The sequence below is a fragment of the Peromyscus californicus genome, unplaced genomic scaffold, assembly GCF_007827085.1.
Source record: "Peromyscus californicus insignis strain IS unplaced genomic scaffold, ASM782708v3 Scaffold_34__1_contigs__length_536609, whole genome shotgun sequence".
In the NCBI taxonomy this organism is placed as follows: domain Eukaryota; kingdom Metazoa; phylum Chordata; class Mammalia; order Rodentia; family Cricetidae; genus Peromyscus; species Peromyscus californicus.
Window position 1 is genome coordinate 394,670 of NW_026294545.1, and position 24,218 is coordinate 418,887.

A 24,218-nucleotide genomic window follows, 5' to 3' on the forward strand; every position below is an offset into this window, starting at 1 on the left:
CTTCTGACGATGATTCAACACAGAAGTAGCGCCAACACTTAGAGTTTGTCGGAAAGTGTGTGCTGTGCTTACAGCCAAACAGCAAACGGAGAGAATGTGTAGGTGTGGCTCGCCTGCCACGTTGTCATGAAGCTTTATTTAAGCCACCAGCTGTCATCATTTTTCTTCTGATGAGATCATTCTGGGAGCTCTGCTTCTGGTTGAGGGAAGCATCGCTTGGCCGCTCTGCCTTGATGTGCAGTCGGGGTGAACTTATATAACATCGCACCTCCACCCTCAGCCCACACGAGGATTATGCAACTGCGTGTAGGATTCTTTGCAGGGGTTTCCGGAAATATGAGCCTGCACAGAAAAGGCATCAAGCTGTTCTGACTAAAGAAGACTTCCCGACCTGGGCCTGTGTGTGTGTTCTGTCTCTATGAAGTATTTTGCCTCAAAGAACTTGCCTGGTTAAAAGTCAGCAGAAAGTAAATCTCAGAAGTCAACAGATAAGTATGTCCTCTGTTATAGCTCTGTTCTGTTCTGCTTTAATGCTATTCTGAAAAATCAGAGATGGATTTATCACTGGTCCCTCTTATATACCTCCTTCATTGCTACAAACTCTCTATTTCCTAACTTGACCAAGAATGAAGAGATTGGTGAATGGAACTACATTCTAAATTTTGTTTATAGTTTGAATATTGGTGGTGTTTTGTATCAAACCATGAGATTCTAACTTGAATGAAAAATGTCATCTTTCTAGTAAGCCAAAACTCTGCATTTACACAAGGAAGAAAGAGGAGGGAGTCGTTTCTGAATTCCTGCATTCCCAAGTATTTAATATTTAACAGGGATCCCAGATAGCACCTATACTTTGGTCTCAGGCTGTACCAGGCATACCAGACAAAAGAAGGAGTTGGGTTGTTAAGACACCCATGTCTGGAGAAGCTGAGGAAGCTTCTAGCAGAAGTTTATCCCCGGGGTTGAGGGTAGAGAAGAGCAGAGGAAGTTCAAGAGCACTCTCAGCATCAAGGATGGGGGAATGCAAAAACCTCATACGTGTCATAGTGTCATACATGTTGTGTTTTGCTTCAGTCTTTCCTAGTCCCAACAGGTGTGGGGCAGATCAACATCTAAGCCACATTGTCTTACAGTGCAGTTGTGGAGGAAAGCCCCAGCACAGGGTTTCAGCAGAGGCGACCGCACCAAAGATGGTCATTGACTAAACGAGAGGATCTTGGGGAGCCACCACTCGTGGCAGGACCACTGATCTGTGAAGTATGGAAAAAAACATCTTGGGGGAGTTTCAGAGCTATGGGTGCCTTGGAGATCCTTAAGGATACTAGGATAGAGGTAAGGACACTCTCTTTGTTATGCTAGTTAGGCATTCTTTTCATTCATTGTCTAGGACAGCCAAGAGAACCTCAGCTGTGGAGCGAACAATTTCTCCAGGGATATTTTCAAAGACCTTCAAGATTCTGCAGATTCATAATGACAGAAATGGTGATGGAGGGTCCCAGCCTCCTTCAGAACAATACTCCAGGGAAGAGGACTCTCTGACATATGTGCATGCCGTCACCACAAAAGTTCATTATGGAAGCCAAGCACTGGACCGAGCCCTGGGAGTCAAGTTGAAGAGAGGGAGGAGGGATTGTATGAGCAAGTGGGGGGGGGAGGGTCAAGATCATGATGGGGAAACCCACAGAGACAGCTGACCCAGGTCGTGAGAGCTCAGGGACTCTAGATGGACAGCTAGGGAGCCTGCATGGGACCGACCTAAGCCCTCTGCATACAGGTGATAGTTGTGCAGCTTGCTCTGTTTGTGGCCCCAAGCAGTGAGACCAAGATCTGTCTCTGGTGCATGAGCTGACATTTTGGAACCTATTTCCTATGGGGGGATGCCTTTGCTCAGCCTTGATGCAGTGGGGAGGAGCTTGGTCCTGTCTCAACTTGGTATGCCTTGCTTTGTTGACTCCCATGGGAGGCCTTACCCTTTCTGAGGAGTGGATGGGGGGTGGGGGTAGAAAGGAGGTGGGGAGAGGGAATGGGAGGAGAGGAGAGAGGGGAAACTGTGGTTGGTATGTAAAATAAATTTTAAAATTTAATTTAAAAAGTTCACCGTGGTTGGATAAGCTTCAGGCGCAAACAACAGACAGAGCTGAAAGTGTTTTGTTTTTTTTTTTTTTTAACTGTAAAAGCAGCTTATGATAGCTAAGTCAGAAATGCCATGACTGAAATATCTGGAGGTGATGGTATGTCTCAACAGCTGAGGGCTTTCCCTGGGGTGCATCTCATCCCTGCCTGGTGAAATCACACTTTCCATCTTAACTAGATCTTCTGGGATTTTAAAAAATGAAAAAGCAGACTTTGGAATCTTAGTTCAGGAAATGTCACAGCCTATTATACTCAACTTCTAATCCAATGTTTTCCTTTGTTTCACTCATTAAAAGACAGAGAGTTCTCATGGAGGCCATGCCAACATCAGCACGCTAAACTGCAGAAGCAGTGGCTTCCCACACTTCCAGATTAAAAAGTATCCCAAGAGAACAGATCTTAAATGCAGGCAGCTCTGTGATATTCACTCTTCTGAAGGTATTACTTTTATTTTTCCAACTAATCACATGAACATCACAATGGCTTTTTGGCAAACGTTAGGTTTCTTCCTGTGAGGGTCCAGCCCCTGTGGAATGTTCCAAGCACCCTGTGGGAAAGTTATGGGGTAGATAAGATCTTGCTTAGCATCAGCCTCAGAAGGAGTTGCAGCTCAGTGATGAAGTGATGTGTTACCGTCAACCCCACGCAGAGATGGGTTCTGTAGATCCTGTGAATCTGGGTCTTCAGAAGTGGGCTGATGCCTGCTGGTCCCGGGACTTCTCTTGCAGACTCGTGAAGGTGCTTGTGCTTATGCTTCCCAGGTTACAGCTAATGTTGAGCTGTATTTATTTACCCTCCCAAACCCAGAAGCGAAAATGAAGGGACGGGATTGATTCTTGAATTCTGGAATGGAGAGACCCAAGATCACTTCTCTTTCCGTCCTCATCTCTCCTCCAACCTGGGTGTCATAAGGATTGCAGATGCTCCCAGCACAGTCCTTACAGTGTTGCTTCTCTGAGGTCAAAGGTGCCTGAGTCCTACATCTGCACAACTAGTGAAATCATTGAAATAATGCTGAGAAGAATGAGACGGCCAATTCTCGGTGGCTCCCTACCTCCATTCGGGTCTTGCTGCAGCTGTCACTCTTTAAAAAACAGAAGGTAATAAAGCTGCTTTTGGTCACCTGGGGGATAGTGATTCGACTTTGTTGACACTAGTCTAAAAGTGGGATCATGACTTGATCATTTTCATCTAGGGACTCAGGGAGCAAGGCAGTGGCAGGGCCTCTGGATCAGACACTCAGGGACTTGAATTAGCAGTGTAAGTACTACAAGAGAAGCTAGGCTACCAGGAGCAGAAGCTAACATGGAAAGGCAATGATGGCAAGAATTTACTGACTACATGCCAGTCAGCATTCCATGACTGTGACAAAGTACCTGAATGAATCAATCCATGAAGCAGAGCGTTTGTCTGGGCTTCCAGTTTCAGTCCATGGTTACGTGGACCTCTTGTCTTGGGCATGTGGCAGCACAACGTACCACAAGAGCAAATGGCATAGTGGTCATACTCACATCATGACCACTGGAAAGCAAAGACAGACAAAGAGAAGCCAGAGTCGTAATGATCCCTTTAAGAGTATGCCTTGAAGGATCTAACTTCCTGCTACTAGTCCTGAGCGCCTGAATGTTTCACCATTTTGCACAAGTGCCATGAGTTATGGACTAAATTTCAATGCATGGCCCTTGTGGAACTTTTCATAAAATGTTATCTTAAAACTCCATACTTCATTTGTTTTTTTTTTTGTTTGTTTGTTTGTTTTTTTTTTTTTTTTTTTTTTTGGTTTTTCGAGACAGGGTTTCTCTGTGCAGCTTTGCGCCTTTCCTGGGACTCACTTGGTAGCCCAGGCTGGCCTCGAACTCACAGAGATCCGCCTGGCTCTGCCTCCCGAGTGCTGGGATTAAAGGCGTGCGCCACCACCGCCCGGCTCATTTGTTTTTAAATTGCTTTAAAAAACAGATGGCCAGTGTCTTTATTTATTTATTTATTTATTTATTTATTTATTTATTTATTTATTTTCTTATTTTACTTTATGTATATGGATGTAATGCCTGTGCCTATGTCTGGGCACCATGTGCCTGCAGTGCCCATAGACTCCAGGGAGGGCATCAGATCCCCAGGGACTGGAGTTCCAGCCAGTTTTGAGCAGCCATGTGGGTACTAGGAATCAAACCTGGGTCCTCTAGAACAGCAGCCAGTGTTCTTTATCACTGAGCCATCTCTTCAGCCCCTGGGGAGCATTGTAGATCCAGACAGTCACAGTTTATTTGTACTTTCATTTCACACCAGTGATTACCAGTGACACACTTTCGAGTCTTCCTCAAGGGTCACCAGACACCATCGTCCAATTTCAAGGAGGTCTGGAGGTATGGCCTCCCTAAAACTTACTGCAAAATGAAACACAGGGGTCGTTCTCAATATTTGAACAGGAGCATTTAAGGTTCTGAATGTAAAGCTTTTTCTTGTCTTTTTTTCTGTACGATTTCCCTTAACTTGTCATAATGATTTCCACTTGGTCATTGTCGTCCCCAGTAAAGAATATTCTGAAACTTTAAATCCTGAACATATATTTTCTTTTGATCTTTTTATTGCATAATGCCACTTCTAAATGAAAATAAAGACAGAGCCAAGAGAGATGGCTCAGCAGTTAAGAGCACTGACTGCTCTTGCAGAGGACCCAGGTTCAGTTCCCAGTACGCACACGGTGGCTCACAACCATCTGTAACTCCAGCTTCAGGGGGTCCTATGCCTCTTCTGCCCTCTGAAGACTCCTGTATGCACATGGTGCACATAGACACACACTGGCATACACACGCAAATATACATAAAATTAAAAGTTTTTAAAAGACAAATTGTCTTTAATTTATATGTAGACTCACCAAAATGACACAGCATCTATTTTGTAGCTCCCACATGTGATGTATTTTGTTCATATCAGAACTTGCTAAATAAAACTTCAGGAAACTAACCAAACTGCTTTTATTTTGTTTCTGTCTATGATTGTATAAGGGAAGACTAAATGGAAAAGGAGCTATGAGTTGCCTTAATTTTCCCTTTCCTTCGTTGTCAATATCTTCTGCTTTGAGTGGTATATATATGAAAGAGAAAATCTCATGACTTCTACATGAGATTAGATGAGGTTAGATATCCTCAGCTAATCCAGTTACTGTCCTGACCAAAGAAGTGTGTGTGTGTGTGTGTGTGTGTGTGTGTGTGTGTGTGTGTGTGTGTCTATGAACATAAGTTTGTGTATATGTATGTGTGTCTATAAACATAAGTTTGTGTGTATGTATGTGTATGTGTGTGTGTGTGTGTAAATGTGTTTCTGTGTGTGTTTGTGTGTGTGATTGTACTTCCCACCAAACTCCCCCAGAAATGGAAGAGGGGGTGATAGTTCCTAATTTGTTCAGAGACATCAGAATTATATCAGAGATATAATTCAGAGAGAGACAACAGCCAGCACTATCATGAATACAGATAGAACCCTGCAACTATAGATGTACAATCAGTAACTGAAGATTCTCTTGAGAAAACAGAATCAGTAAGAGAGAAAGAGAGTGACGGAGACCAAAATTTAAACTAATTGATTGACTTACATGATTATGGAGTCCATGAAATGACCATGGACCACCTACAAGCTGGAGGCCAAGGAAAGTCAGTAACAGTTTCAGTGCAAACCTCAACATGTGGAAACTAGGGGAGCCAATGGTGTAAGTCCGTGTCTTGGCCCAAAGATCTTGCAAATCACAAATAGAAGAAGATGGATTCTGCAGCATCAATGGAGGAAAGGATTCATTCTTTCTCCTCCTGTTTCTATCCAAGGCCTCAGTGGACTGAATGATACCATGATACCCACGTGCCTTAAGGAAAGCAATCCTCTTTATTCTGTCACCTCATTTGAATGTTAGTTTCTTTCCCAAACTCTCTCACAGACTCTCCAAGGACATGCCATTTGGATGAAGGAATGGCTCAGCAGTTAAGAGCACTTATTGTACCCATTAAACCACAATTCCTCAAGTTCCTGCTTTCCCTCCAGCCCTGGTAACCACCATTCTACTTTCCATGAATTTGATGACTGAGTGAAAGTGAAATCATATAGTACTGGTCCTTTTGTGACTGGGTCATTTCACATAGCCTAACATCCTCCACCTTGTATATTGCAGCGTGTGTCAGCAAACCCTATTTTAAGCTAAATAATACACCATTGTCTATATCCGCTGCCTGGATTACAGCTATCACTTTGCTATTGTGCATGATGTTGTCAACATAGGTATAGTTCTTCCTTTAAGAGCTTACTTTTAGGAGCTCATAAGGTGGTTCAGTGAGTAAAGGCACCTGCCACCAAGCCTGATGACCTGAATTCAATCCCAGAGCCTCGTGGGGTGAAAGGTGAGAACCCACTCCTGCGGATGATTGTCTGACTTCCCCACAGCCACTATGGTCCACGAACTCAACACACAAAAAAATTATTTTTTTAAAAGACCACTTCAACTACGATTAATAATATGAGGTTGGGGAAGTAGAAAGGAACACTTGCTGCTCTTCCATAGGACCACAGTTCAGATCTCTGCATACATTGTACAATATACAGTCATTTGTTACTCCAGCTCTAGGGAGTCTAATGGCCTCTTCTGACCTCCATGGACACTAGCACACATGTGTGCATGCATGTGCACATACATACATACATACATACATATATACACATACATAAAAATAAAACAACAAAAACTATATCACTATTTGCCAGATATTAAGACAAACTTAGATTAGCGAAATGGTCACATAAAAGGAATGATCCAAAGCTCACTTCTTATCAACTTGGTGCTCAGCCATATCACCTTAATCCAAACTAAACCTCCAAATAAAGACAATTGTAAAGTTCTATTTAGATCTAACACAACCCAGCTCTCCTGTACCCAAACAAAACTGACTATTCCCTTCCCAGAATCAATGGTAAAGACCCCAAGTAATGTTTACTCTTCTCCTGGTAGCCCATAACTTTAGTGCTATGATGGGAAACTGACAACATTTATGTAAAATTAGTACATTTTCCCCTTCGTGTTACTGGAATAACACAGGAGCAAAAACAAAGATGCTCGCTAATTATATGTACTATATGCACATAAGCATATTCTCAATTAAATAAGGCTATTAGAATCCTCCTTTCCATGACTAGTCACATGGTCATAGCTGGCATTTATACTCTTCTACTATTAATTCTGTGTCCTTCCAGCAAGCAACCTTTTTCTTTCCCTGGTGGAGTAGCTCAGAGCTGCATTCCTGAAGGGCTGTCAGATGTCCCGACTGGACTGAGCAGCTGTAGTTTTCCACTGGCCTTAATCACGGGGCATTGTAATTCTGAGAAATGCTCTCAGAAATGGTCTGTGCTTCAGAAACACGTCTTCCCCACCTCCATTGTGAAATAGCAAAACAATTTCCCCCTTGGCAGTCTAGATCAACCACCCTAGCCAACATAGTAACTCCCTTCTCAGCCTATTGACTCAGAGACACAAGGAGCCCAAAGTGGCCAGGTGGCAGTGTCAACCTTGAGTTCAATGGAATCATTGTTTTGTTACCTGGTGGAATAATTCTTTGATCTGGAGCTAAGAACCTTAGGCCAACAGAGCATAAGTCTGTGGGAACAGGAAACAAACTTTTTCTAGTAGATTAATAGGGGTGATGGTGTGTGGGGCCACTCCCAGCTCCACCCCTTCATTTCTAGACCCATGCGTTTCAGCTATGAGAAAAACAACACCATACAATAGGACCTGATTCAGAGCATAAGCAGCCTTCTAAAGAACTGTGTCCAGCTTGCAAGAAATGCCACTGAGCAAGTGTTGTTATCCTCAGAAGCCATCCACTATTCTACAGATTAGCTGCTTCAGGGTGCTGAAGTTCATATTAAATTCCATGAGCATGATACCAATGCTATACTTCTCTGGCTGTGAAAAGAAATTTTTGATCAGAGCCAATGTTGTGTGGCATATCATGCTAGATAAGGCTTTCTCTATTTCTAAGGATGGGGGTTTTGAAAAAGATGATGTAGGCAGAAAAGTCAAATCCAGTTTTTAGTAAGAGTCCAGTAAGAATGAAATGATATTTCTCCCACTAAGGAAGTGATACAATATATCCAATATTGCCATATAACTGTCTGATCACTGTCACTACACAGAATAACATCATACTAGGGAATCTGATGTGGTTGGAGCTAGGTCAGCCTTGATCAGAAGCCCATAGTATTAAGCATGTGACTATAGCTGGAAGTTTTCTCTGGTCCCGCCTGGCTCCTGCGGTCCCATGGCTACTCAGACCCAAATGAACACACAGAGGCTTATATTAATTATGAACTGTATGGCCTATGGCTCAGGCTTCTTGCTAGCTAGCTCTTACATCTGAAATTAACCCATTTCTATAAATCTATATTTTGCCACGTGGCTTGTGGCTTGCTGCTACCTTTCCATCTTGCTTCTCCTGGTGGCAGCTGGCAGTGTCTCCTTTGCTCTGTGTTTCTTCTTCCTCTCTCTCTCTCTCTCTCTCTCTCTCTCTCTCTCTCTCTCTCTCTCTCTCTCTCTGGTTAGAATGTCCTGCCTAACCTTATTCTGCCTCACCATTGGCCAAACAGCTTTATTTATCAACCAATCAGAGCAACACATACTCACAGAATACAGAACGACATCACCCATCATGTGATTAACTTCCATCCCCACCACCATAGCCACCTTTGTCCTCGCACACTAGATGATGATGGAGGTGGCTAGGGGAAGAAGTTGATGGGGGGGGGGGTCCACAGAATGGGTCACCTTATATACCTGATTGCTGAAATCCTCCTTTGATGAGCATTGACATGGGTGCCCCGATACCTTCTTGCTGGGGGATGTCTTTCTGTATGCTGTAAATGTATGTTGTTCCCACTGGTTAATAAATAAGTTGCTTTGGCCTATGGTAAGACAGCTTAGAGGCAGGCGGGAAATCCAAAGAGAGAGAGAGACAGAAAAGAAAAAGGTGGCATCTGGGGAGATGCCAGCCTGCTGCCCAAGGAGCAACATACCAACAGACTGGTAAAGCTATGGAATGTGTGGCAAAACACAGATTAATAGAAATGGGTTAATTTAAAATATAAGAGATAACTAGCAAGAGGCCTGCCGTAGGCCATACAGTTTGTAAGTAATATTAAGCCTGAGTGATTATTTTATAAGTGGCTGAGTGACCACGGGGCTGGGCTGGACCAGAGGAACTCGGAACTGGGAAAAAACTTTTAGACTACACTTTCTTGTCCCCTATTCATGAAAAAGAAGTCTAGCCTTTTCTTTTCTCCAAAGTTCTTTTCTACCAATTTTTCAATCATTTTAATCATTTTCCTATTAATTCTATAATAGAATTCAATTCAGCCAAACCAGTGAATTGAATATAAGCCTATGAATATATCCAAATGTCTTTTTTTTTTTTTTTTTTTTTTTTTTTTTTTGGTTTTTCGAGACAGAGTTTCTCTGTGTAGTTTTGGTGCCTTTCCTGGGACTCATTCTTTAGCCCAGACTGGCCTTGAACTCATAGAGATCTACCTGCCTCTGCCTCCCAAGTGCTGGGATTAAAGGCGAGCGCCACCACCGCCCGGCTCCAAATGTCTTATAATTTTTTTTCTAAGCATATATACTACTCAAAGTTCTTCATATGTAGAGGATTTCCCTCTACCACTGTGCCTTAGAGATGTAACAGAGAAGGGTTGTAGTGCTACAGACATCTACTTAGGTGGCAAGTGCATATCACAAGGAGGCATTCGTAAACAGGCTGTAGTTCTTTCTTACTCCTACAAAGTCAAAGCTCTACTCCTGCTGGTAGGGAATCCCTAAGAAGATGTAGAGTGAAAAACAGAAAGCAGTGTATCAAAGTAGGATTGTGGGGGTTTGTTTTACTTCTCCATAGCTTAACTATACCTTCAGAGCCTGATCGTTTACAAACCACTCCAATTGATGATGGAATATTGCTGTGTATGTCAAGATTTATAGCTTGATGATTCAGTTAATACCCAGTTTACAGAGGACAGTTAATAGTACACAGGAACTTAGTGGCCCATGATCATAATTCTGTTTTTATTAAGGCGCCATAGCAGGCCAATCTTTCTCTGTCTAAGAAAAAGGTGTCTGCAGGTGATAGCAGGGCATTGTTCCAAAATCACAAGGCTCTGTGTTACAGTTCAACTATAAAGGATTGGAAAATGCTCTACATCCCTTCTGGCTCTCCAATGACAGTTCAAAGCCATTGGATCTGTCATATCACATGGCCCAAACAGCTGATCAACTCATGGCAGAGAGGTCCATGCGATACCTCTCTATGTCTTGGAACACATTTAAAACTAGCAGCTTTTGTGTTTATCTATTATGTGGAACAGAGTAGCACAGTCATATGTGAGATGGGTTATCTGCACCGTTCTATGAGGCCCACTATGCAATGTGCCCCTTCTTCAATTGTAAGAAAGGATAACTACAGAGATGTATCCTTTGCTTTAGAATGGATGTCTCGCCCTGCCACAGGAACCCCGAATGTTTCACTGAAGTAGAAGGCTCCTGAATTTTAATAAAACATGTCCAACCCTGAACATGTATCTGTATTATCAACACATCTAGAGTAGCTTCTTTTTCTTGATTATTAAATGAAAACGGGCCATAGTGCCATAAAGGGGATATACCATGCCCCATCCTATAGAGGAGAAAGGGGGATAAAGTTCCCTTATAACTAAATGCAATAGAATTGAAGAGTCAAGACAGAGAAAGTACACTGCTGACCTTGTCACCTCAAACCAAACTTCTTCTGGAAGTCTTTACTAGTGTATATAAAATGAGCATTTGCCAGATCAGTAACTGCATACCAGGGACGTGCTAATTTGTTCAAGCAATGAAACCACACCTTGTACAGCAGCTATAACTATACAAAATAAGAATCCAGAAGTAATTCTACGTACACCTGGGCAACTGGCTCTCAGTGTAGGGTCAATTCAATATAGAAAGAACACACCTTTCAACAACTAGTACTATAATAAGAAAGTATTCATATTTTGAAATATTGATGTGAATTCTGGTTTGTGAAATAGATAAAATTTAACTCAAAATTACATATAAAACTTTGAGGAAATATCATACAAGAACAGTTTGTGCTCCTAGATTGGGGTAAGATTTATTAGATAGATATGACAATAAAAGGACAATAAAAGAAAAGGACAATAAAAGAAAAATAATACAAATTTGACTCTGCCAGAATTTAAAATTCTGCTCTTGGAAGATGAAAAACAAGAACCTCTGGAATGTAAGAAAACATTGGCAATGCACATCTCCATCTCTGTTTCTGTTCTCTTTCTCTTTTACATACTTACACACACACACACACACACACACACACACACACACACACACACACACACACACCAAAGACAACCCAACTGAAACACTGGCAGAAGATTTGAAGATAAGTACCACAAAGGAAGATGCATAGGTTTATAATAAAGAATTAAAAATGCTCAAAACCTGTTAGCCATATAAGACTCAAGAAAACACTACAACCTGGGGATTAAAATAGCAAAAGAAAAAGATTGATTTTTACTGAGAGTACTGGGAGAGTGTGAATGAACTAATACTCTCATTCACTTCTTATAGGAGTGTGGAATGATACTGTGATGACTAATTTTGGCTGCCAACTTAATGCAGACCTAGGGTCACCTGGGAAGAGGGAACTTCAGTTGAGGAATTGCCTCCATCAATCAGCCGATGGGAACGTTTGTGGTGAATTTTATTAGTTTTTCACTAATATAGGAGGGTCCAAACCACTGTGGGCAGTGTCATCCCTGGGGCAGGAGGGCCTGGGCTGCATAAGAAAAGTAAGCTGAACTTGAGCCTGGGAGTAAACCAGTAAACAACATTTCTCTGTGGTCTCTGCTTTGGTTCCTGCCTCCAGATTCCTGCCTTAAATTCCTGCCCTGGCTTCCCTTGGTGATGTATGTTTCTTTAATTTTGATCTGTGTTTTATCACAGAAACAAAAAATGAATTAGTGTAGATTCTACCTGGAAGACAGTTGAGAAGTGCCATATACCTACCATGTGATCCAGCCATTCTTCTTCTAGGTATTTGCCCAACAGAGATGGAAACATATCTATATTACATATAGACTAGCGTTCTAAGGAGTTTTATTTGTCATACTCCTAAGCCGGAAACAAATCAAGTACACAACAGGTAAATGGAAACACTCATAATAGTCTACACATTATTATGTTACTTGTCAATCAAAACAAAACAATCTAAGGACTAAATCTAACATATTTTCTATATGTTTTATATATATACACACACACATATATAAAACATATAGGAGATACACAACAAGCTGCTAATTTCAATCTCTGAGAGAACAGAATGCTGGAGGTAGCAGCCTTCCATGTTAGAGGCTATTGCTCTTCTCATTATTAGTCCAACCATATCACTATCAAATATAAGGCCTGACTGGAAGTTTGAATCTATCCAAAGTGTGTGGTGTGGTGTGGTGTGGTAGTGGCAGTGGGTGTTGGTGATGGTGGTGGTGATTGTGTGTGTGTGTGTGTGTGTGTGTGTGTGTGTGTGTGTGTGTGTGTGTGTGTGTTGGTGGTGATGGTGGTGGTGATTGTGTGTGTGAGCATGCCTGCATATAATTTCCTTGTGACTCCCTGCCATGTTTCTTGGACTTGCTCCCACAGTGATCTCTGATAAAGGAAGAACTGATACCCCTGATACACATACATATTAAGTTTAATCTACCCCTAAGGAAAAAAAATCTCCTGTTTATTGAAGAAGGTAAAAGGAGGTTTCTTAACCAAGTCCAGACATTCCTCCTCCATGGTCCTCTGTGAGCTCAGAGTTTCCATTCCTTATCTCAGTTGGCACCAAGCTCAAGCTTCCTTTGATTTTTCATGGATACTTCGCTCAGCATTTATCATGATATCCTTTCCATGCTGTGTACTAAGAACAGACACATTTGCTATTGGATCCAAGTAAGCTTCTTAATGGCCCTGGGTGCAGCATCTTCAGGCATAAAGTGAACATAGTATCTCAGAATCACAAACAAAAAACACTTTAAATTATTTATTTATTTATTTTTATATGTATATGAGCACTATCTGCAGACCAGTAAGCTTTTATGCCATAAGAGGACATGGTTGTGAGCCACCATGTAGTTGCTAGGAATTGAACTCAGGCCCTCTGGAAGAGCAGCCAGTGCTCTTAACCACTTAGCCATCTCTCCAGCCCGGATTCACACTCTTTAGCAATTCATTGAGTGAATGGGATGCCTACTAGTTTTCCAATCATATGCTTAAATTTTTGTATGAATTTAAAGGAGAAATGAGAACCGGCTCCATGTGTAATAATCTTAAAGAAGCTAATTCAGTGGTTACAGACAAGGAAAAGTGCCTAGCTAAGGCTCACACCATATCCTGCCCCACCTTGCTGATCTGTTTGGATAGGGCTCCATGTTTAAGCTGCCACAGCATTCCATACCTCATGATTTCTGCCCTCTGCTAAGGCATATGTATTTGATTATACATTGGACATATGCATCAAAATGTTGCATTATGCCCTATAAATTTGTAGAAATGTCGTCCTAGTCAACCAAAATATAAAATAAAATGAAGAAATAATTGGAAGACAATATCATAGTTTTTAAAAACAGGAGGATTTATGATTCCATAAATTCTTGTTAGAGATGTTGAAATTTTATTATGTCTGCTTAGAATAGAGCCTGGAAGGAAACACATTTGCCTACTAAAACTGCTATTTACTGAGAAAGGAAATGTAATGAGCAGAGCCTGGGTGCCCAGGGTGAGTCAGTGAAGCCTTTGCTGTCCTTACCTACAGTGCATCTGCCGGGATCTCACTGATTACAGGTTATGCCATCTAATTTACATGGTCATTAAGACATGGGAGGGAATAGTATTTTAAGTGTTTTAACTAAACAAACATACTGAAAGTCATAAACCTCTTTCTCTTGAGACCCACCAATTATAGTAAATTATGTTACATTAAATCCTCAGCTGACTTCATGGTGAACTGTGGGAGCCACTCCTCTGTGCGCCCATTCCTTCTCTCCCACCTGCTTTTCGCTGCAGCAAAATGCAATTGGGTTCTGCACTTTGAGAAATTGAATGTTGCAGTAAAACATACCGTACAGGAGAGTGAACTCATTTAAACTCATAACCTCTCACCTCAAGGGAGCCCAGGAACTGCTCCGTGATTACATTTCCCACCTTGCATGACACCACTTGATGTCCTTTGGAATTTCCCAAGACCTCTGAGCCTCTTCTCTGATCCTTTGTTCATTGCTGTGATAATTATATGTGTTGATATGACTAAGGGATATCTCTATCTATCTATCTATCTATCTATCTATCTATCTATCTATCTATCTACAGTCAATGCAGACAAAACAGCTTTTTCTCATACTTTAAGAAACAGTAATTTGTTTTTATTGTACGTGTATGAGTGTTTTTTTTCTGCATGTAAATCTGTGCGCCTTGTGCAAATCTGGCTTTGATCTTCTGCAACTGGAGTTACAGACCCATTGTGAGCTGCCTTGTGTGTGCTAAGAACGAAACTGAGTCCTCTGTACGAGCAGAAAATGCTCTTAACCACTGAGGCATCTCTCAAGCCTCCCTTTCCACATGCTTTTGACCCTGTGAGTTGAATTCATGGATGCGGAACCTGAGGATGCAGAAGCCTAAATGGATTAAATGGATATGTGTACCTGTTTCTTTCTGTTCTAGTTCTCTAAAAATTCTCACTAATAGAGCTAACAACCTTGGTAATTGTGTCATGAGGAAACATAAGTACAGTTACTCCTACCTTAGGATGGGGCTATGTACTGACAAGCCTATCATTAACTTCAAGATGCTATAATCAGAAAGTGTATTTACTATATCTGATGCTGCACATCCTTGCTTCTCAGCGGGGCATAACAGAGTTTTGGTTAATAATCCACATTCTGGAGAAGCTGCCTAGAGCTATAGATCACTCACTGCCTTGCTCTGCACCCAGAGGGAGTACAAGCTGAACACACTACTGGGCTGAAAAACGTCAACATTCCAACCTCAAGGAACCATCTCTGTTGTAGGCATGCTACCTTCACACCATCATGGAGTCAAGCCACCCGAAGCCAAGGAATGTCTGTAATCAGAAGAACCTTGCAATCTCTTCCTAACCTCTCAGTAACTTGCCTATAACCCTGTCTCTCACCTTGCTAATAGGCTCAAGGCCCTAACTCCTAAGGCTACCTCTCCCCAACCGAGGGCTTTGCTCCCCTAACCTTTATGACCCCCATAATCACCCTTTCCCGGATCACTCCTGTCACCAAGCCCACATATTAAATACCCCCAGCTGCTGGTGTTTGGGTCCCCCTTTCATTGCTGTCTTTCAAGATCAACCCCTCTGAGAGCAATTTCTATGTTGCTGCTGCCAGCTCCCACCCATCTGCTTTTCAGGTCTGTTCTAACTCTATTTGCCTGTTAGTATCACTGGGTCCCGCATGTGGGCAGTCAACGGCCAGTGCTAGGTCTTTCCCTATCCTGCTCTGCTCTTTAAACCGCAACCATGTACAATCATAAAAATATAAAAGAAGCCTTCAAGAGCAACAGGAAATTAAAGAATTGCTTTAAAAACATGCAGAAGTTTTAAAGAACTGAATTGAAATTTATGATTCTTTTAACATTAAAAATAGCATTTCAAAGTGTTTCTAAATAATTTTTTTTTTTTTTTTTTTTTTTTTTTTGGTTTTTCGAGACAGGGTTTCTCTGTGTAGCTTTGCGCCTTTCCTGGATCTCGCGCTGTAGACCAGGCTGGCCTCGAACTCACAGGACTTACTAACAAGTCTCAAAATAGTACAGAAAGTCCGTGGATGCCCTCAATCAATTTCCTGAGTTAATATCGTCTGTAACAATGGCCTCATTATTCAAACCAGGAACTGGACATTGGTGTGAGGCTGTTTATTAAACTACAGCAGTTAGTTAAAAGTTGCCAGTCTCTCGACTGTTCTTTTTCTGTCTACTCCAGGGCCCCAGACAGCATTTAGTTACCACTTCACCAGATTTAAGATAGTTACAATTTAAGATAGTTCTCCAGTTCAACTTGGTCCTATGTTTTCTGACTAATGCAAATACTTCTTTTTTTGTCTTTTTTTTTTAAAAAAAAAAAAAAACATTTCTTTTTATTGATCCTTTGGGAATTTCACATCGTGCACTCCAATCCTGTTCATTTTTCCAGTCTCTCCATATCTGTCCCTTCCCTCCAAAAATAAATAAATAAATAAAAAATAAAAAAAAACTAAAAACATATTAACTGAAAACAAAACAAAAACAAAAAAAAACCCAAAACACTTTGCTCCTGCATCTCTGCATCTTTCCCACTTTCTCTACATCTTTTCATTCATCATAGTGGCTTTGGGAGCAGCTGTGGGTCAAGCAGTGTATCCATTTGTCCACTCAGCTTTATTTGCAAATGTACATGACAATGAGTTGTTGGTCTGGTTCAAGGCCTCTGGCTTCTGGTACACCACCAACACTGGACTCTCACCAAATCTCTTCTCAGATAGTCTGCTGTTGCCCTGCGTCATGAGGATCCTGTCATTATGGGTCTGCAGCACCAGGCCCCTTACACTTGGGCAGGTCATAGGTGGGGATGGGATGCTGGCGTGGGCCAACAGAAAGCCTGGGATGTGGGTCTGGGTGGTAGCTGATTTGGTCAGTCCTGGCTGTTGAGACTGCCAACCTCAGGTGTGGGGCAGAGAGAGCTCTTCTTTGCCCATGCCACGAGGGCTAGCTCTCCCATACCTATGGTGAGGAGTGGGACCATCTCTCTTGAGTGTGGGGGAGGCATCTTCTCCATGAGGGGTGGGAGTTGGGGCCAGCTCTTCTGCTGCAGTGGCCAGCAAGGGGCAGGGCCAGCTCTCCCAGGGCCAGCACAGGGCAGTGCCGACTTTGTACAACCCTTGGATTTTAACATGAGTGGTTCCTGTGGCCCCCTGTGGTAACATGGGCCATGCAGATCAACACAGACTCCAGCTGTAGCAAGACCATGGACCCAGACATGGCCCTTGGCAGCAGCTTGGGCCCTGATGTCGCCATGGCCCTAGTAAAAACCATATAGATTGAGCAATTCTAATCTGAAAATATGAAATCTAAAACTTTTTGAGTAACAACATGACTTCAGAAGCCATAAATTCCACACCTTGGATTTTTTTTTTTTTTGGAATTTTTTTAACACACAAAATTACTTAAAATATTGTCTAGACTTACCTTTGGGTTATGTAAATAAAATGTAGTAAATAAAACATAAATAAATTCTACACTTAGATACCCCTAAGTAACTTACTATGTGTATGATAGTCATATCCTAATTTTTTTTCTTAAATCCTTCTGAAACACTTCTGGTCTCAAACATTTTAGATAAGGTACATTCAACTTGTAAATTTATAGGCTTGTTTCTAAGATGACTGACAATATTCTAAGTGTTTTCAAAAATAAATTAACCAGCTGGGTGGTGGTGGTACACACCTTTAATCCTAGAACTTGGGAGGCAGAGGCAGGCAGATCTCTGTGAGTTCGAGGCCAGCCTGGTCTACAGAGCAAGTTCCAGGATAGCCAGGGCTACACAGAGAAACCCTGTCTCAAAAAACCAAAAAAGGGGAAAAAATATATATTAACCTACTTAAAATCCTCAAATGGATGATTTTCCTTCAGTTTTGCAAATGAAAAAAACTAGGTAGTTAAGCAACTGCCCAATAACTGCATAGCATGATATCAGTGATAATGTGGGGACATAAGGCCCTGCTTCATTCCTCTTGCCCATGTATGTCCAGCTACCCAGGTGGCTGGGAAGGCTAGGAATCCAAGAATTCAACTTTGAATAAGAGAAGGAAAAACGTCTTTTCAATGCTTTTCTTTTCAACTCTCTCTCTCTCTCTCTCTCTCTCTCTCTCTCTCTCTCTCTGTGTGTGTGTGTGTGTGTGTGTGTGTGTGTGTGTGTGTGTGTGTGTGTGTGTGTGGTGGTGGTAGTGGTGGTGGCAGTAGTTGTGCTTTTTGACACCAAGTTTCACTATGCAGCCCTGGCTGACTGACCTGGCTGTGTAAACTAGCTAGCCTGGTCCTTTGGTCTCTGCCTCCTTAGAGTTGGGACTGAATCTGTGTGCCAATACAGCCAGTCTAGAGAGGAGAAACTTCTAACAACATCACTGAAAGAGGGGCCAAGACATGCCCTGAAAGGGAGCGCCTTCAAAACATCACCCGACAGAGTTTAGTCAACTGTGTGAGTTGATGATCAAGCAAAATTAAACTCCATGCTTTTTTTTTTGTTTTCTTTTTTCCTTTCAAGATTGCAGGCTGCACTCAGACACGACCTCAGAGAATCTCCAGGGAATAATCAGGTGAAGGCTGAAAACCAGCTATCAGAAAAGCAACAAACACTTTAAACAGATGGGAAGAAAAGAGGTCACATCCAGGGCAGTGAGTGTTAATAGAAAAGACACTGGGGAAAGCCTTCTCCCGCAGAGCAGAGGCAGGACGCCATTTCAAAAACACTTCTGCAGCTGTGGCTCTTGACAGCCCAAGACCCTCTGTGAACCTCAGGAAACTCAGATGAAGTGTTTTAGGACTGTGTGCTGAAACCTGAGCAAAACCCTGAGCAACTGGGGGAAGAGACAGAGACAGACATATGCGCACGCGCGCGCACACATGCAGAGAGAGAGAGAGAGAGAGAGAGAGAGAGAAGATCTGCACAGCATTCAGTGAAGTTAAAAATCTGGAGGTGGCCAAACTTTACAGGGAAACTCATACAGACTAGCAGCGCACAGGCTATCGGTAAGAGCTACAGAGGGGCAAAGCCAGTGTGTCCTGAAGGAATTCACAGAGGTGCACTACTATCTGAGATTCCACCTGTGACATGCTGTCCACAGATTGTGACAGCATCAGGAAACCCACCATCCAGAGTAAGATTCAAAGTGCCACAGGGACCACTCCGTCACAGAGGAGCTCCCAGCAGTGAGACAGGCTTTTAGGAGCCAGGGAGAGAGCCTGAGAGAATCCCGAAGGAATTCAGCCACCAGGCCAATTAGCTTCATTTCCTATATCCTCACCTGACTCTCTTTCTCTCTATACATGTTCTTTTTTTTTTTTTTGTCTAGTACTCAAAGTTTATCCAGCAGTCCAGCTCTGATCTTGCCTTATATGGCTTTTCTCCCCCTCCTTATACTTCTGTCTTTCTTTTTCTGGCCTGGTTTACAGGGTCTCGGTGGCTTAGCTCCTGAGAGAGATTACTAGATGTCATTATGATACCATATCTTTACGTTTCTTTCTCAGTCTTTCCTTTAGTCAGACTTCATATCCTCCAGCTTGTGTGTGTGTGTGTGTGTGTGTGTGTGTGTGTGTGTGTGTGTGTGTGTGTGTATGTGTGTGTGTGTGTATTTGTATGTGACCTTCCGGTTCCCCATTCTGTTTATGTTTCCTCTTCTATTATCCCAATACTAATCACTAGTCTTGCTGCATTTTGCTTCTTTTCCTCCCCCTCATCTGTAATAACTAATACATTGGCACTCACAGTACAAGCAGTGTCCCTTTACTCTATCACACTGTTGATTCTTTAGGAGAAGTTGTTTTGCAGTTGCTTATTACACTGGTTTTGTAGGGAAACTATCCCTGCAGAGTCACAGCTGTTACAGAGCATATTCTATGCTCAGTGAAAGATGAGGGATAGAGCCTGGTGCCCTGGATAACAGCTTAGCAGATAAAATGACACTTTAACCCTACTACAAATTAATCCCTCTTGAACACTGCAAATACTTTCACTGAAAGAAGAAAAATGACTTAAAGAAAAGAATTCAACTTACAGTCTAAGTCTTGATGTGCAAGTCCTAATGAAAAAAACACAAGTAATATGAAAAAGCAAGACTAGAGGACTCAAAAAAACCCCACAAATCCCAACATAAAGGCTGCCAATGCAAATGACTTTGATGAAATTATGGACAAAGAATTCAAAAACGATTATAATATTTTCAAAAAAATAAAAGAGGATATGAATGGACTCATGAATAAATTATATGAAAACAAATAGCTAAATGAGATAAGAAACTCAACATAGGATATGTAAAAGTATTCCGTAAAGAGGTAGAAGTACTGAAAAATGAGCCAAATAGAAATGATGGGATTTGAAAAATTCAATAAGTAAATACAAAACTGAATGAAGAACTTCAACAATAGGATAGATGATGGGGAGGATGGACTATCAGAGCACCAAGACAAAGTAGACCAGTTGAAAGATTCAGTCAAGGACAACAGATGTGTGAGTGGAATGTGCAGGATCTTGATTACACCATAAGAAGACTATTTCTATGAATTATTGGCATAGAAGGAGAACTCCTAACAAAGGCATGTAAAATAGTTTTCACTAAAACCATTACAGTAACTTTCTAAAATCTAGGGAAAGGCCCATGCAAGTATAACAACTATATAGAACACCAAACCGACAGAATGAGCAAAAAATTTCATGTGCCATTTTATAGTTGAAACTAGATACACAGAACAAAGAAAACACATTGAAACCTGCAAAAGAGAAACACAACGTTACATACAAAGGCAAACCCATCAGAATAGCAGATGATTTCTTGCACAAACATCAAAAGAGAAAAGGTCTTTGGATGATGATGTTATTTCAGTTCTGAATGATCACAGCTTCTGTAGTGGTTTGAATGAGAAAGGCCCCCGATAGTAACATATGTTTGAAAATGTAGTCCCCATTTGGTGGAACTATTTCGAAATTATTAGGAGATGTGACCTTGTTGAAGGAGGTGTGCTACTAGGGGTGAGCTTTGAGGTTTAAAAAGACTCATGTCATTCCAGTGTGCCTTGTATGCCTCTACTTGTGGTTCAAGATGTGAGTTCTCAGCTGTCCCTGCCACCATGCCTTTGCTCTGCCATCATGGACTCTAGCCCTCTGAAACTGTAAGCCCAATTAAATACTTTTCTTTATAAATTGCATTCATCATGGTGTTTTATCCCAGCAGTAGAGACCATAGGGTACTAGGAAGTCAGCTATTGCTATGACAGACCTGACTTTTTTTTTTTTTTTTTTTTTTGACTTGAGTGCTGTTAAGTGAAGCTTGATGAATCATCTTGGTATGTGCCTGGAAAACACTGAAATGAGCCATGAAGACTGTAGAGGCCAAGTTCAAGGGATTTTAGATGCAAACACTATTAGCAAGTGGGCTAGAGACTCCTCTTGTGAAACTTTGGCAAATAATGTGGCTGCCTTCTGCCCTTGTCCTAAGAATTTTCTTGAGGCTAAACTGAAAAGTATTGGGTTAATTTCTTTGGCAGAGGAGATTTCAGGGCAGCCTAGAATTGATTCTTTTGCATTGTTACTAGTAATCAGGCTTGTATAGGCCTACAATAAAAAAGTGCAGGTGAGACAAAAAGAAATACAAAACGTATAATTTGAAGAGAAAAAGAGCACCAAGAAATTTGATGTTGGAGCCAAGGCTTGTTCTTTAAATGATAAAGATATTAAAGAGAAGTCTGATCCCCAATGAGATAAGGGAGGAGTGCCCTTGGAAACTCCCCCCCCCTCCAGCTAATCTTCCAACTTGTGAAAGGAAAAAGCCTAAGGAATTTTATGCTCTTAAAACACCCTAACAAATGAAAGCTGCTACAAATGTGATTTGGGGATGGGAACAGGTTCCATCTCAAGCAGATAGCTGAACTTATAGTTGTAGGTTGGGTTTTCTGTCTTGCCAGCCAGCTCCCAAATAATCACACAGAGATATATTCCTAATTCTGGGCTGATAGCTTAGGCTTGCTACTAACTAGCTCTTCTAATTTAAATTAACCTATATTTCTTATCTACACTCTATCACGTGGTGGTACCTTTTTTCTAGCATGTCATGTTCATCTCCAGCTCTCTCTCTGTTTCTGGTTGGTGAGCACCCTCAATACTTTGCCTTCTTCTTCTTCCCAGCATTCTCTTAGTTTGGTTCTCCACCTAACCTCTTCCTGCCTAGCTATCATCAGTCATTTAGCCTTTTATTAAACCAATCAGAAGACACCTTGGCAAAGACACATCTTCACAATGTACAAAAAGATTATTACATAACATACAGTCTTGTCCATGTGGTTCTGACTTTATTGTCATGAAAGATACATGACTGAAGGAGCTATAGAATCTTCCTCCATGGTTGAGAACTGCTGAAGCCTGGCAATGTATGGCAAGGCAGTCCTTATATGAAGGCACTGAATGGTCATTGCATGAGGCTATAGAAGTGAAGCCAGGATTGTACTGGAAACCCCAAGAAGTTCAAAGTGCCAGAGACACGAGGTATTTGCCAAGGAGAGTAACACACAGGTGGTGGAACCAGCCCAGGAGATGTCTGTTGGAGGCAGCAAAACTGAAGAACAGAACCATCTAATTCCTTTGGTATCAGATATGGAGCTATAGAATATGGAGTTTTACCTGCTAGATTTTGGTCTTGCTTTGGTTCAGTATTTTTTCTCCATGCCCCAATTCTTCCCTTTTGTAATGGTAATTTATATTCTGTGCCATTTTATGTTGGAAGTATATATATATTTTTTAAAATAGAGGATTATAATTAAGAGATTTCTTTGAGTCTCAAATCAAACTTTAAACTTTGGACTTTTTCTTTTTTGGTTTTTTGAGACAAGATTTCTCTGTGTAGCTTTGTGCCTTTCCTGGAACTCACTCTATAGTCCAGGCTGGCCTTGAACTTGCAGAGATTCACCTGCCTCTGTCTCCCAAGTGCTGGGATTAAAGGCGTGTGCCACCACTGCCCGGCCAAACTTTGGACTTTTAAACAGTGTTGGTAGTGAAATCCTGTGGGGACTTTTGAAGTTGGACTAAATGCATGTTGCATCATGATACGGGCATGAGCCTATAGTGAGCAGAGAGTGGAGTGTTGTGGTTTGAATGAAAATGGACCCCAAAGGCTCATTTTGAGTACTGGAACTCCAGTTGGTTAAATTATTAGGGAAGGATTAGGAGATGTGGCCTTGTTGAAAGAGGTATGTCACTGGGAGTGGGCTTTGAGATTTAAAAAGGCTTATGTCATTTCAGTGTGCCCTGCCTGTCTCCTACTTGTGGTTCAAGATGTGAGTTCTCAGCTGTTACCAGGCCTTCACTCTGTCATCATGGACCTCAACTCTCTGAACCAATAACCCAATTAAATGCTTTCTTTTATAATTTGCCTTGGTCATGATGTTATATCACAGCAACAGAAATCCTAACTTAGACAACTTACAACACAGATTGCTATGTTTACTAAAACTTTCACTGTTGGAAAAAAATATTCATGAGAAAAGCAGGCTAAAGGAATGTGAGATACTAACCTCGTTCCATAGAGGATACTGAAATGAATTTTTCAGACTGAAAAGAAAGATAAACACATCTAAAGGGCTACAAGGTAAAAATAAACAATGGTAAAATAGTAGTGATGCAAATGAGGGGAACGCCAAACACTACAAAATCAACAAAATGACAGAAATTAATGCCACCCTTTCAAAAATAACTTTGAATATTTGTGATCTCAACTCTCCAATCCAAAGGCACAGTCTATGGCTGGAGACATGGCTCAGGAGGTTAGGGTATCTGCCCCCAATTCTGATAACCTGAATTTGATTGCTGAGGCCTACATAGTGAAAGGAAAGAACCAACTCTAACAAGTCTTCCTCCGATCTCCACACACATGCTGTGGCAAGGGCCTTCCTTCCCCTCCACCACATAAACACATGTAGTAATTTTTAAAAGACACAGACTGGGGTTACATTTAAAAGCAGAATTCCTGTATCTTTCTGCCTCTAAGAAACAGACTTTGCCATCAAAGATAGATACTACCTGTAGTAGTTAGTCTTGTCAACTTGACGAGATACAGAATCACCCTTCCTTCTGTAAGATGCTTTGTCAAATCAGTGATCAGTCAACTAATACACTGCCCTGTGGTGGAAGGATGGAAAAATGTCCCAGGAAAATGGAACCAGGAAACAAGCAGTAGTCAATGTTCTAAGACTGCACAAAATAGATGTCAA

General features: G+C 41.6%; 1 long non-coding RNA gene across 2 annotated transcripts; it reads left to right on the forward strand.

Annotated features, from left to right (window-relative positions):
* Positions 1-377: 377 nt before the first annotated feature.
* Positions 378-3,863, forward strand: LOC128121196 (uncharacterized). 2 transcript variants are annotated; one of them, XR_008222110.1, is made up of 5 exons: positions 378-492; positions 1,134-1,332; positions 2,430-2,571; positions 2,895-3,233; positions 3,329-3,863. It is a non-coding gene; the product is annotated as an uncharacterized LOC128121196 (long non-coding RNA). The 2 variants fall into 2 exon arrangements; XR_008222109.1 differs by having other exon boundaries at positions 2,895-3,863.
* The last annotated feature ends 20,355 nt before the right edge of the window (positions 3,864-24,218 follow it).